Here is a 14,849-nt window from a genome sequence, read left to right as displayed (position 1 = left end):
CAGTCAGTAGACTGTCAGTAAAAATTAGGAACAATGGTTTGGCAATTACTTGACTGAGTTTCTCAAGTACCCTCGGGTGCAAGCCATCTGGTCCCAGTGATTTATTAATGTTACGTTTCCCCAAGTCTAATTCTAATTCTGTCCTCTGTCAAGGAGATGAATAAATTCAATACCTTTGCCATCTCCCCATCCTTTGTAACCAGATGTCCTTCCTCATTCTTTATGGGGCCAATATGGTCTGTCATCCTTTTTTACTGTTTACATACTTAAAGTATTTCTTGGGATTCTTATTGCTCTCCTCCGGTATGTGTCTTTCGTGTTCTATCTTAGCCGCTCTTATTGCACCTTTACATTTCTTGTTGCATTCTTTCTAAAGTATGAATGCTGATGATCCCTCAACCTTGTATTTTTTGAAGGCATTCTCCTTTGCTTTTATATGCATTTTTACATTGGAGTTAAGCCATCCAGGACTTTTGTCCGCTCTTTTAAATTTATTACCCAATGGAATGCATTGGCTAATGCCCTTAAAGCAAACCCATCCCTCCTCCATGTTCTTTGTTCCCAAGATTTTTCCCCCCCCAATTCATATCTTCTAGCAAGGTTCGTAGTTTAGGGAAGTTGGCTCTTTTGTAATTCAGTGTCTTTGTATTCCCCTTATGTTTTCTACTTGTGTGATTTATCTTGAAGCTGATTGACCCATGATCGCTGTTTCCTAGATTGCAAATTCTTAGCTCTCTACACTGGTGGAAAAATAAAAAATAAAAATTATGAGTAAAAAAAAAAATAAATAAGTGTCAGGGCCAAGGTTATAGTTAAATGTCATTTTTTTTTTTTAAAACACAAACAGTTTTCCTTTAGGCCCTGTTCACCACTCAGCACTCTGTAGCTTGAAGCTCAAAGCTATGTAGCAATAACTCTCGGTGGAGCTGCTGGTTTAAAGTGGGCTGTTACCGTCACCTTTGTTACCTCTATTTCACCAGAACCGGGTCTAGGGTCCCGTTGAGTTTAATACCAGACAATGTAGGCACCGGACACTTGAGTATCTTTTCCAATGCTTTAATAAACGTAAACTGAAGGAAGTAGCAGGAAAGGGTAGAAGGAAAGCAGCAGGGAAGTTCAAATACCTTTTCTTGGTGTAGTATTAGGAATTGAGAGCTTGCAGATGAATGTACTCTCTCTTTATAGTTAAATCTTTGCCCGCCTGGATAGGTTTCTCTCACTAACCTAGCAGCCAGTACGTAGCACGAACAAAAGTCTCTGCCACAGACATGGTTGGAACAAAACCCGTACGATCCTCTGCCACAGGATGTAATGGTTTATGATGAATAGCAAACACAGCACTAGAACCTTAAAGCCGACCTGGCAGTACTATGCGGTAATATTATTTTAGGATGCGGCCTCCAACTGAGTCACCAGGCCCCTCTCCAGACCAGCACTCTGCATGATCCTTCCATGACGGGTCCTCCCCTGGGATCCAGCTTCTTCCCATGGGACAGACAGCTCAGGACCATTCCTCTGCCGCTGTGGTAGGCCCCAGACAGGCTTCTGGGCCCACCCACACGCCACAGCGACGTGGGCCTCCTGGATGGAGGACCACGAGGTAGTACTCCTAGCAAATACCTGTCGGCCAGGAGGGCCAGCAGGTGGAACGAAACGAATGCTAAAACATGGCGTCTGTCCCATAAATACCCTCTCCGAGAATGCAACTCGGAGAACCACCTCCACCGAGTTATCTCCGGGACAGAGGAGCACTTATACACTAAACGTGTTGCCTTTCCAACACCGACCCATGGTGACAACGACACCCACATGCACAGTGTGAAACCACATGCAACTCAGCCAAACTGGAACAGAGGCAAATCTGACTACGTATAAACAGATAACCCACTAAATTTACCGATAAGCAGTAGATTGAAAATCTACCAGTGCTACAGCTACAAAACACTGAAGGAGAAAAAAGTCAATTATTCTCTATGGAGAGGGTATACATCTCCACTAAGGCCTCATGCACACTGGATGTTTTTACAGCTGCTGTTTTTGGCTTCAGACTTTTTTTCTACAGTCAAACTCTCCAGCACGTTATCCTATGTGTTCATTGGCTGGGGCATTTTTTGGCTGTAAAAAAAAAAAAAATCAATAAAACTAGTGGGTTCTAAGAGGAGTAAAAAAACCCAGATAAACGCTCAAAAACATGGCTCGCCAGCGTTTAAAGTTTATCCATTTGAAAAAAAAAAAAAAAGCTTGCAAAAACTTTGAAAAACTCTGCAAAGCTACTGGAGACTTTTTATAACATTATTACAACGTCCAGTGTGCATGAGGCATAAAACTCACCGGAAGCTCAAAAAATTTTAATCATTTTTGTTCCATAGAAATGCATGGAAATGCTTGATTTGAGGGTTTTAGTGTGTTTTGTTGTGCTTTTTTGAGCAATTTTCAGCTCAAATCCGAAAAATAAATGAATAAAATTCATGAATAATTAATCACTTCCCACCTGGCCAATGCATATAAATGGCCGGGTGAGTCTTTCGCCCTGAGTGGACGTTCCTGAAAGTCTTTCAGAAGGAGCAGAGTCATACGATCCCGATGAGCTCATGTCCCCCAAACATGCCGCATCTCGGAGATTGCTTGTTATATTTCACTAATAACCCATCACCATTCCTTTCCAGACACCAGGACTTCTCATTACATCCAATCTCTGACGCTGCTCCTATCCTGGCTATACTGGGGTAACACATCCCGACTTGTGTGATGATCCCCCAACATCTACATCCCAGTAATGTCTCCCTGCAGGTTCTGGTATATAGATCCCTCCGTATACCCATTATTATATCAGATAATACTGTATATAATCGGTATGAAATTCCAGCCACATACAGTTCCTCTTCACTATGAAGGAGTTTATCACATTTCTCTTTGTCCTCATCTGAATCCTCATTATAAAACAAGTCACCTGTGTCTGATTCCTGTAAGAAAGTCAGTGGATCCATCATGTTGCATATCTCCTCGATGTGACATATCTTCCTGACCAGCTCATTCTTCTTGACTATGGTAAGACAGATGCAAACTGGCCTTATTACCTCTACACCTACCCTATTATGATATACCATCTTAAAGCGGAAGTCCAGCAATTTTTTTTTTTTTTAAAAGTCAGCAGCTACAAATACTGCAGCTGCTGACTTTTAAAATAAGGACACTTACCTGTCCAGGGCGCCTGCGATGTCGGCACCCGAGGCCGAACCGTCCCTCGGTCCTCGGATGCTGCAGCCGCCATCTTCGGTAAGGGAATCAGGAAATGAAGCCTTGCGGCTTCACTTCTCGGTTCCCTACTGCGCATGCGCGAGTCGCGCTGCGCAATCCGAATGGTCCCTGCTGTCTCTGGGACCCGTGTGTGTCCCAGCAGACAGCGCAGGGGAGATGGGAGGTGGCGTAGACTCCTGTGGGAGTCTATGCCCGGAAGTGGATGCAAATACCTATCAGGTATCTGCACTCCCCTCCCTCCTGAAAGGTGCCAAATAAGACACCGGAGGGGGGGGGGTTCCGAAAAGCGGAAGTTCAATTTTTGTGTGAACCTCCGCTTTAAATAATCAGACAACACCAGTTTTTGGAGTAAAATTGGCAGTACTGGCCATTTTATTAACAATTAATCGTAAACATTTTATTTACAAACAATACTTTCCAAAATAAAATCGTAGATATGTTGTAGATCTTTGAAGCCACCGAAAAGACCCCAAATTTACGTAGTATCAGCGTGACCACACAAGGTCCCCAGTCACAGCACGCCGACTCGAGGACGATACCAACTCTCCACCTTCCAATGCTGGGACCCATATCCAAATGCTCAGTTAAACGCCATCTTACCGAGGATCCCATACCATAGATGCTTCTCCACTATGCCATATTGGTCTTAATTTAGAAGGCCTCCAAAGATCCCAACCGCCACAGGTGTGAAACCTTACACCTGTGGACGCCCCAAAAAACGCAGGGCTCTTTGGATGCCGTCCTGCAGGCCCAACACCAAACAGCGTTAGGATGTAGGCCGTCCCCCCTCAAGTACTGGCTAGTATCAACCTCCAAATCCCGGTGCCTCACCACGAAACCACCATTACGTGTAATGAACCTGCCAACCTCCTTGTTAAGTTTAATGTGGATCTTGTTAACCTTGTCCACCGACCTAGCCCAGCGACGAGACGTGTGGCCGACCATGTATGACCACACGATGAGTGTATGGGGAAAGTCCATGCGGATGCGAAGGACATCAAATTTAATGTCCCTAATCAAATGCTGCCTAGACCTAACTCACAAATCATTGCCCCCGATGTGCAATACCAAGACGAACATCTGCCCATTTTGCCCCCCAAATTACATAAGAATGTCCCATGATCCACAAAAGACCAGCCACATCATCTGAAAAGAAAAATACGGAACATAGAAATAAAATAAACCCAACATGGAGAACAAGCATGCAACACAGCAAATGACAAATCTGGATGACCTAGACCAAATGGGGGCATACGTAAAGCTTGAATCGGTCAGATTCCCATCGCCCAATGCGCTTTATAACTGAAGTCTCCAATCCCCACCGGGCAGCCTCAGCGCCGTTGTGGAAGGAATGAGAAGAATAAGCCAGGGGTCATAACCCGCTCCCCTCAAGCATTGGCAAAACACTGAGCCAAACTGGAACACAGATAAGGACAACCCATCCCTGTGCACTAAAAGGATCACCCAACCGATAGGTGGATGCCCAAATACTCCTGAACCGCAGCCACTGGGCAAATGGAAGACCCAGCGACCTTATAGACATGTACATACTTACCCCTCCCCAACTGGTCCACTTTCAACCGGCGAAGAAATAGAGCCACCGAAGTACTTCCACAGTGTACATCACTTACCAGGAGTCCCCCTTGAGCCGCTCTAGAGTGGCTAACCAATTCGCCCACCCTAAAAGCCCCATAGAAGGCCAGGGTGAATGCCATCCTAAACAAACAGGCCTCGTAGCTAGAGTTGCATACCAAACTTACCTCTAAAAGCAACTGCTGCAAAATGGAGAAAGTGACTGGGCGCCGACTGTTTTTCTTGTTACCTCTTCTATACCCCTTCAAGGCCTGCCTAACCATAAAGGCTTTTGCAAAATCACAACCCCCATCAGTTTGAACCAAAAGGCTAAACCCGCTATCTTGCGGTCCATGGCTGAAACGGACAATCCTTTCTCATAATTTAAGCAGATAAAATACAGCAAGACCGTAACTACCCCCTCACACGTAACTTGGCAACCCGCTCCAGCAGCCCGAACCACTCCTGCCAAACCTTTGCATAGGCAGACCGTGTACTCCTGCTAACAGAATTCCGAATCAATCCTGTGACAACTCCAATGCAATTTGTCACAGCTGCTGGGGACATGGATACCCGTGCTGCTCCGCTCCCGGTGCCAACTCATGGAATCTGTCCCACTGAAACCGAGACAAAGCATCAGCCACTGCATTAGTCATTCCTGGAATATGCACTGCATACATAAAAACATTTAATTGCAGACAACGCAACACCAGGTGCCACAGCAGGCATGCCACTGGCGTTGACGAATCCGCCACTTGATTGATGACCTGAACCACCCCCAAATTGTCACAATGTAGACGGATCTTCCCATCATGAAGAACTCAACCCAGATCTCCACTGTGACAATGACCAGAAATAGTTCCAGCAGAACAAGATTTTTGAGAAACCCTGCCCCAGCCAGTCTTCCGACCAGCTCTGTGCATTCAATCGTCCCCCAAAAAAGGCCCCATATCCGACGACCCAGCTGCTTCGGTATAAAATTCCAAATAAAAATTACTCACCGGCCCTCCCATCCAAAGTGACCGGCCATTAAAAGGAGTCTAGGAAAACATGCCAAAACGCACAGGTCCTCCCTGTGATACCGAGTCAGCATAATGAAATGGGTTGGAGGGGAGACACCCGCCGTCGCAGCCCATAAGCAAGGACAAAACACTCTCCCCATAGGCATGATCCTGCACGCAAAGTTCAACTTTCTTAACAGGGACTGTAGCTGTTGCAGTTGAACTTTGCGCCTACCCACCACTACGTGGATCTCTGCCTGCAGAGCAAACAACTTGTGATCCAGCAACCAACATTCCATAACCTGGGAATCTATAACTATACCCAGAAAGCTAAGCTCGACCACTGTCTTGTCAGGCGCCAGCGGTATACCAAAGCGTTCCGAAATATGTGTAGAGTAGCCAGCAAGATACCACACAACCTAGAGGAAGGAGGGCCCATGCATAAAAAAAAAAAAAAAAAAATCGGCAAGATAATGGATGATGGAATTGATACCCGACACATCCCGCACCACCCATTCCACGAATGAACTGAAGGTCTCAACCAGGGAGCATGTGATCGAACAGCCCATAGGCAGACATCAGTCCACATAAAAGGCATCCTGCCACTGACACCCCAGGAGATAAAAACTTTGCGGATGGACCGGCAGCAGCTGAAAGGCCGCTTCCACAGCGGTTTGGGCCATGAGCGCACCCTGTCCCTAATGCGGGGGGGGGGTTGGGGTTGGGGGAAGCACGCGTGGCTCCACCCCCGATCTGAGGACCAGTCCATCTTGTTGGGGAAGCTGGCCGGCACCTGACGAGCATTCTCTCCCGTGCCGGGCCGCCTCCCTGACCGGAGAGGCGGCGGCATGTTTCTGTCTCCTGTGACGTGCAGGCGGGACCATGGGGAAGCCGCACTGCAGTCCCTGCCTGAAGAGCTCTGTCTTCGATGGGGATTCCTCCCAGCGCTGCCACCGGCCAGCTGGGTGGATAGCTGTGCGGATGAGCCTGGAGGGTCCCTTGTAGGGGGGCTCCCATGTTAGTGCTGAGGTCAGGGGGAGGAGGGGGGAGAAAAGCGATTTGGAGGCAGAGACCTCCGAGCACGCCAGCCCCCAGACTCTCCTGCTGCCGCATTCTCCCCTCGTGGCAGAGGCGATCTGCTGCTGCAGCCAGGCAGTGCCCTTGGAGGCAGCAGCCGCTCTAAGTTGGGCCAGGAAACCATCCATCACAGTCCAAAAAATAAAGGCAGGCAGGAGTGGAAGAGCTGGTTCTTCGTCCGGTGACCTTCGACTGACCACCAGACACTGGCCCCTTCCTGACTACACTGCAGAAACTATCTGGCCACTCCCACTACACTGATCCCCCAGGTTAACCATTAAGTAACCTGCTTGCCCTGCTACCCAGTCATGCCAGCCCTCCGTCTATTCCTGCGTCTTTTGCTACGGGCTTCTCTTTATCCCCAGCTCCTGGATTAAATCAGAGGCAGGTAATGAGACATTATCTTTCTGGCACTAGCTTTTATTCAGAACTTTCCTTTCCAGGATGTCAAGCTGTCTTCTGATGTCTCTGAATAGGTTGGTGACTCTCCTGGTTACACTGTCTGCACTGTCTTGTACTTTTCTTTTGTACTTCTGCAGACTCCTGATGCTTTCCTCCATCTCCTCTCTCTTTTTCCCCCAACTTCTGCAAAGCATTGTTCAGGTTCTCCTTCCTTTTTTCAGAGGCCTCCTCGAATGCTTCCACCAGGTGTTCCTGATGGTCTCCATGCAGGCCGAGTCCTCAGTGCAGTAATACTCCAGGATCTTCTCATGGATGGAGCATTTCCTGTTCTTCTCTGGAGTGGTGAGGTCAGATAGGACATGTTGGGATGACTTGCTGTGGACTCTCACACAGAGAAGCTTCACAATGCAGACAAGATTTAATAGCGGGTACAGGAGAGCAGTGAGTACAGAAGAGCAGGCTCTCCTCCTCTGCTTTGTTAGATTGGAAACTCTCCATTATGTTGCACAGTGTTATGTTCCTGATAAGTTCAGGTCGCTCCTGGAACTCTCCTCTGCATGCAGGACAGCGATAAACTCCAGACCCCCCTGCATATCCAGAACACCTTCTATACGCAAGGAGGGACCCTGCTGGTGACGCCTGGCGCAAGGAGGGACCCTGTTGGGGACGCCTGGGGCAAGAAGGGACCCTGCTGGGGATGCCTGGCGCAAGAAGGGACCCTGCTTGGGATGCCTGGCGCAAGGAGGGACCCTGCTGGGGACGCCTGGTGCAAGGAGGGACCCTGCTGGGGATGCCTGGCGCAAGGAGGGACCCTGCTGGGGACGTGAGGAGGGACGCCTGACATGAGGGGGACCCTGCTAGGAATGCCTGGCATAAGGAGGGACCCTGCTGGGGACACCTGGTGCGAGATGGGACCCTGCTGGGGACGCCTGACAAAAGGATGGATTCTGCTGGGGACGCCTGGTGGCAGACGATGTGACAAGTGACATGCTCAGGGCTCCCACTGATTTGGCATTATGGTGAGTTGAACCTAATTTTATATTACAATGTAATATAATAAATATTGTGCTTTAATCATCCTGACACCATACCAACCATGGTGCCGTGATAATTGAAACACTAACACCAGGTGTTTGGAGTATCTTTATCTGCTGATTGTTAAACTTTCTGAAATACACATTTCTATTGTGGTGTAGGATCTGGGCCTGTTGTCCCTCCATCCCCCTTTCCTTCTCTCTCCTTCCCTCCCTATTTTTCCTTTCTCCATCCCTCATTCATCTCAGACTCGAACCACACCCCCTTTGAGTCACACCCATTTAAGCCACGCCCACTAATTTAAACCACACCATTTTACGCAGCTGCGCACTTCGAGCGCCACATTTTTCTCCTTCCTGCTATGTCACACTTACAAACGAATGCCCCGCTCCCCCAATTATAGAAAAAAGCCCGCCAACAGACAAAAAAAAAGTGTTTCTATAATTTTTTTGGACAATGTTGTCAACTATGGGGAGAGGTCTGTTGATCACACTGTCCCAATATTTTACTGATGGGATTGTCACAGACCTACTATTCTGACTCAGATTGTTGTGAAGCGACTATCCCTTGTGAGACCTCTATGCCTGGCCTGTATAAGATATAATCACTGGAGGACAATCCTCATCAGATAGTTTGAGCTCGCCAATTACCGAGTCCATCCATAAGATGCTTTTATTCTGAACATCAGGTTACAGCAGATGACAGGATATAAACAGATGAATAGGAGGGGGGAAAGTTTGGGACTTTATATGAGGCCTGGGCATCCGCCGTAGAGCGCCTCCATCCCTGTTGTGCTGAAAAAGGGGGAGCTTGGGACTTTATATGAAGTATGCGGCCGAAATTAACAACATGAACATAGAAGGACTGGTGGATAATTGATAATATATAACCCAAACATATAGTGTCATGGCATGTACATAGTAACATAGCATGAACCAATACCATGATTAAAAGGTTTATTAAACATGACAATCATATAATATTGTATCAGAGGTAACATGAATAGTACATGACATTAACATAAATAGGAAAGAGGGAAACCACCAGATTCAAATTCTGTGCTCATGTATTGTATCAGGTTCATAAATATTTTGGTAGAGGCCGATAGAAACAACAAAATAGCAAACATATTGTGGAATATCACTCTTCAATAAAATTGGTATTCTAGGCATCTATAGAGCTCGATGCGTTTCATGGATATCTTCAGGAGCAGATGCAATAATCTATGAATGTAACGTACAGTAAATTAGTAAAACTGGCCAATTAGAAAGGGGAAATTGGAAAAAGAGGGGTTAGGGGAGGACTATGAAAACGATGATAAAAAGGTATAGCCCATAAACCACTTACAATTGAGCTGAGATAATATGTGGCAGCACATTGGGCCAGGACAGACCGGGGAAGTGGTCATCCTCCCGGGAGCTGAGGCAGTAAATCCCACGGGCGAGATGGAAAAACCAAAGTGGAAGAAAGATGGCTGAGGAGTGGTAAGCCATATGCCTAAGGTGTAAAAATGTTCAAAATAGTGGTGTTGGTGAAAAAAAAAAAAAAAAGTAGATAATGTTGGAAACATGATACTAATTAAATGATAAAGGGAAAATGAAAAGGATCAAAAGATCACATAGTGGTCCATATTAATGCACTAATAGTAGTATTATAGCAATGAGTGATCCTATAGTGGACATAAAATGTAAAACTGATAGTGCTATATTAGACTGATAACCCAACCAAAAGGTTGATAATGTGAAAAATCCTAATTAAAAATACCACAACTGAAGATTACCTTGGTGAAACCCCTGAGATCGCTCCTACTTATTTTATTATCTGTGGTCTGCACTAAGGAAGGACACTTCTGCTTCATCTCAGCGCTCACCCGTCATACACCTTGGGGCAGGCTGCTATTGGTGTGGAGGTTTGTGTGTCCCCGATTATGAGGGCAGAGTTTTCTTATCCGCCCTCACATCTTGCTCACACTTTCTGCACGACTCATGGCGCTGGCGCACCAATTCCCCATCAGGGCCGGTGCGCTGGCGCAAATGCAGGGACGCCCGGACATGATGTCAGGGGTCATTGCTGACCCTTCACTTCCGGTGGGACCGTGTAGATTTAAAGATGGCAGCGCCAGCTCTATGCCGACACGTGCAACTTGCTGTCAGCACGGTGTGGTGTCTTCACACACCGCTACCGAATTTTCATCTATGGATGCATCCTAATCTATATCGTTCACTTTACCAGGTAAGCATTCACTAAGCTTTGTAGCGTTATTCATTTGTCTCCTTTGAGCTGGTTGGGGAGTGGATAATTATATATTATATTCTACACACCTATAGGCTTAACTATAGACATACTATGTAATCCTATATTTATCTCTCTTCCCAACCTCCAAGCGATGAGCCTTATCCAGGTTAATTAAATCAAATAAAGAATAATGATTATATATATATATATATATATATATATATATATATATATATATATATATATATATATATATATATATATATATATATATATATATATATATATATATATATATATATATATATATATTAAATACATTAATAAACTATATAATTACCCCAAGAATTCATTTACTATGCCGTTTTTTCTGTTTTGATTAAATGGATGCCAGCAATATGTTGATAAATAAAGACACCGGAATTGATTCATTTTTATTCTTACTATCTGCATAATTTACCTTGTAGGTTGTTATACTATCCCATTCGGCTAATACACACGGTCCAATCTCCACACCGGCAATCCTGTTTGGATCTGACTTTCATTGGGAATCAGCCCTTAGTAGTGTTTTGATGAGTGGGTGTCTGTGCAATGTTGCGATTTAGTGGCTTTTTTTTATAGACCAGGTGAGCATATGTTGTTGTTTATATTGTTACTATACAAGCACAATGTAATTAAATAATTTTGTGTTTTTTTGAATTGCTAATTATATGTTTGGTATTATACTAATGGCATGTTCCAATCTTATGCAACCCAGATGAAATCATTAATGCATGCAGTGCCCTGACGAAGCGTTCTTGCGAAACATGTTGACTGCCCCTGCATATCTACGTATTTGATTTCATACACCAAGCTTCATATTACAGTTATAATATGTATTATGACCATATATTAATAAATTTATACGTTTATACTAAATTGTTGTTGTTGCTCACCTTAACAGACATACCACCTCCCTTTAAAATCCCATATCCTTCATGAGAGAGCGGCGGCTCTCTTTCTCCACATTTTGTGAAAAAAACGTGTTTTAAAAATACAAAATTTTATAAAAAAAAAAAAAAAAGGCACATGTAAAAAAAACACAAAAAAAAAAAAAAACACAGAGTAAAAATTTTAAACAATGTGTGTGGCTTCTTCTTTCAATACCAGTTTTGGAATTCATTTTGTGTTTACAGTGACAAAGGGCTTTATTTACTAAAGGTAGATGCACTTAGCACTAGGAGAACATAGGAGACAGCCAAAGAGAAAAGCAAACAAGAATAAAAACTCGAGATTTTATCATAAAAAATATATATATATTTTTTTTTAATTATTTGAAAGGTTAAATATGTTCTGGCATTGAAATGGCCCCCCTACCATTAAAATAATTTACATATCTGTCCTGCACTTGACGGGCGGTTTGGGGGGGCCAAGCCAGTATCCAGGCCTGTGAGTACAGATTCTGCACTAAGTCCGGCCTCAGGCCCAACTGAAGTGATATGATTGCAAATTTTTTTTTTTTTTTTTAGAAAACAAAGTACGTAACAGCACATGATTAGATGACTGATTTTATAATCTGCCGTATTGATGGCTGAGAGAAACAACTCTTCTCGCTCTGGCCAGCCGGTAGTTAAAACCCTCCTCTCCGGGGTGAGGGTCCTTTGGGGGAACAGCCTCATCAGGTGCTCGCCCAGACCGAAGGCTTCATCTGCGATAAATACAGAGGGGAGTCCCTCAACGTTCTCGGCATCAGGTGGCAATCCCAGGCCACCAGTCTGGAGACGCTGGCAGAACTCGGCCTGGGCAAAGACTCCTCCATCCGGCCGTTCTTTCCCACGTCCACATACATAAAATCATATTGTGCCGATACCACTGCCATCAATACTACACTATTAAACCCCTTGTAATTGAAGTAGTAAGACCCAGAATGGGGAGGTGGCACAATGCGGACATGCTTCCCATCGATTGCCCCAACATAGTTGGAAAAGTCCCAACGGTCAGCGAACTGAGAGGCCACAGTCTGCCATTCCTGTGGCATGGAAGGAAACTGTGGAGTCAAACAAGAGAGAAAAAAACAAAAGTACTTTTAAAACAAAACTTTGCAAGCAGATTACACAAAAACATTCTTGCACAACAGCAGTATAACATTTTTTAGAAGTAGTATTTAATATAATCTAAAATATAAGGCCCACTTATAAGATTCCTCACCCCCTCTGATGGCCCATTGATCAAATTGTATGGGGGGGTGGGGGAGGGTTCAAAATTAGTTTAAGACCACACATTACAATTGGGAGACATTTGAGGGGGTGGTTCGAGGAAAGCACTACAATGGAGCCAGTGTTGCCAACCGTCAGTATTTTTACTAGCAGCCAGTAAAAAAAAAAAGGGCACTTTTCTCCTGCCAGTAAATGCCAGTGACAGGAAAAGGCTGCCAGTAAAAAATATGGCTGTGACGCCTAGCCAAGACCATCCGAGTGCCTGCTACAGTGTGTTTGGGCGGAGGGAGGTCTGGCAGAGACAGTGCCTGAGCATGTTGTGCGACGTCATGGCGCAAGGGAACCTGAGTGGAGCAGCCGGACTCTCATGTGCAGGTCTGCAGGATGGAAGCAAGAGGAGCGCCCATTCTAATTTCTTTTGCTATATCGAAAATAAAATAAATATGTTTTTGTGCCCTAATATCTACCTTAAATCACATTGCTGATTGCATATCATACTTATTTGTAGAATAAATACTGAAATTTGCACGTAAAACATTTTTTTGTAACTTTTGGAAATGCCAGTAAAAACTTGGCTGTGCCAGTAAATTTTGGGTGTCGTGTCAGTAGATTTCAATCTGGTAGGTTGGCAACACTGAATGGAGCTGACAAGATACAGTGTTAACAAGGGACTAGGCTATAGGTGTATATGGGCCCAGGATTGCATGCTGGGGAGGTTAATGAAGGCAAATATGCATGTAGGCCAAAAAAGGAGTTTAAAAAATATAAACATGCATGCATGAGGATAAAAGGGGACATTAACAGCATATTCCAATCATGGTAATTAGGTAATGATGAAATTAATACAATAGCAAACATTAAATACATGTAATGTAATGTTAAAGGATAAAACTTACCTTAAAGAGGGAGTCCCACGACAATTTTTTTTTTTAAAAGACTTGTAAAATAAGGACACTCACCTGTCCCAGGGTACAGCGATGTCGGCACCCGAGACCGAAACGTCCCTCGGTCCTCGGGTGCTGCCGCCGCCATTCTCTGTAAGGGAATCAGGAAGTGAAGCGCTGCGACTTCACTTCCCGGTTCCCTACTGCCCATGCGCGAGTCGCGCTGCGCTTCCTAACTGGTCCCCCGTGTGTGTCCCAGCAGACAGCGCGGTGGGGACGGGAAGAGGCATAGACTCCCCCCACTTTGGTTTTTCCCATCTCGCCTGTGGGATTTACTGCCTCAGCTCTCGGGAGGATGACCACTTCCCCAGTCGGTCCTGGCCCATTGTGCTGCCACATATTATCTCAGCTCAATTGTAAGTCGTTTATGGGCTATACCTTTTTATCATCGTTGTCATATCAACTCTCGTCATACCCATCCCCTAACCCCTCTTTTTCCCAATTTCCCCTTTCTAATTGGCCAGTTTTACAAAATTTACTGTACGTTACATAGATTATAGCATCTGCTCCTGAAGAGTGGAGATATCTATGAAACGCAGCGAGCTCTATAGATGCCTAGAATACCAATTTTATTGAAGAGTGATATTCCACAATATGTTTGCTATTTTGTTGTTTCCATCGGCCTCTACCAAGATATTTATGAACCTGATACAATACATGAGCACAGAATTTGAATCTGGTGGTTTCCCTCTTTCCTATTTATGTTGTTAAGGTCATGTACTATTCATGTTACCTCTGATACAATATTATATGATTGTCATGTTTAATAAACCTTTTAGTCATGCTATTGGTTCATGCTATGTTACTATGTACATGCCGAGACAATATATGTTTGGGTTATAGATCATCAATTATCCAACAGTCCTTCTACGTTCATTTCAGCCGCATACTTCATATAAAGTCCCAAACTCCCCCTTTTTCAAAACAGATGAATAGGTTGTGATATTTATGCGGTCAAAAGATGATATTGTCTGTAGCTTACAATGCAGAATACATGTGCCCTGCTACATGTGGCTTGTTGCTGCATCCGTGACACAGGAAGTACAAACACAGGAAGAAGGGTGGAGCATTATATATAAAAAGGAAGTGTGTCATAACATAAGGGAAAAAGAACATAAGAAACAAGTGCA

Source organism: Aquarana catesbeiana, linkage group LG04 (genome assembly GCF_042186555.1).
Source record: "Aquarana catesbeiana isolate 2022-GZ linkage group LG04, ASM4218655v1, whole genome shotgun sequence".
In the NCBI taxonomy this organism is placed as follows: Eukaryota; Metazoa; Chordata; class Amphibia; order Anura; family Ranidae; genus Aquarana; species Aquarana catesbeiana.
This window is presented reverse-complemented; position numbering follows the sequence as displayed.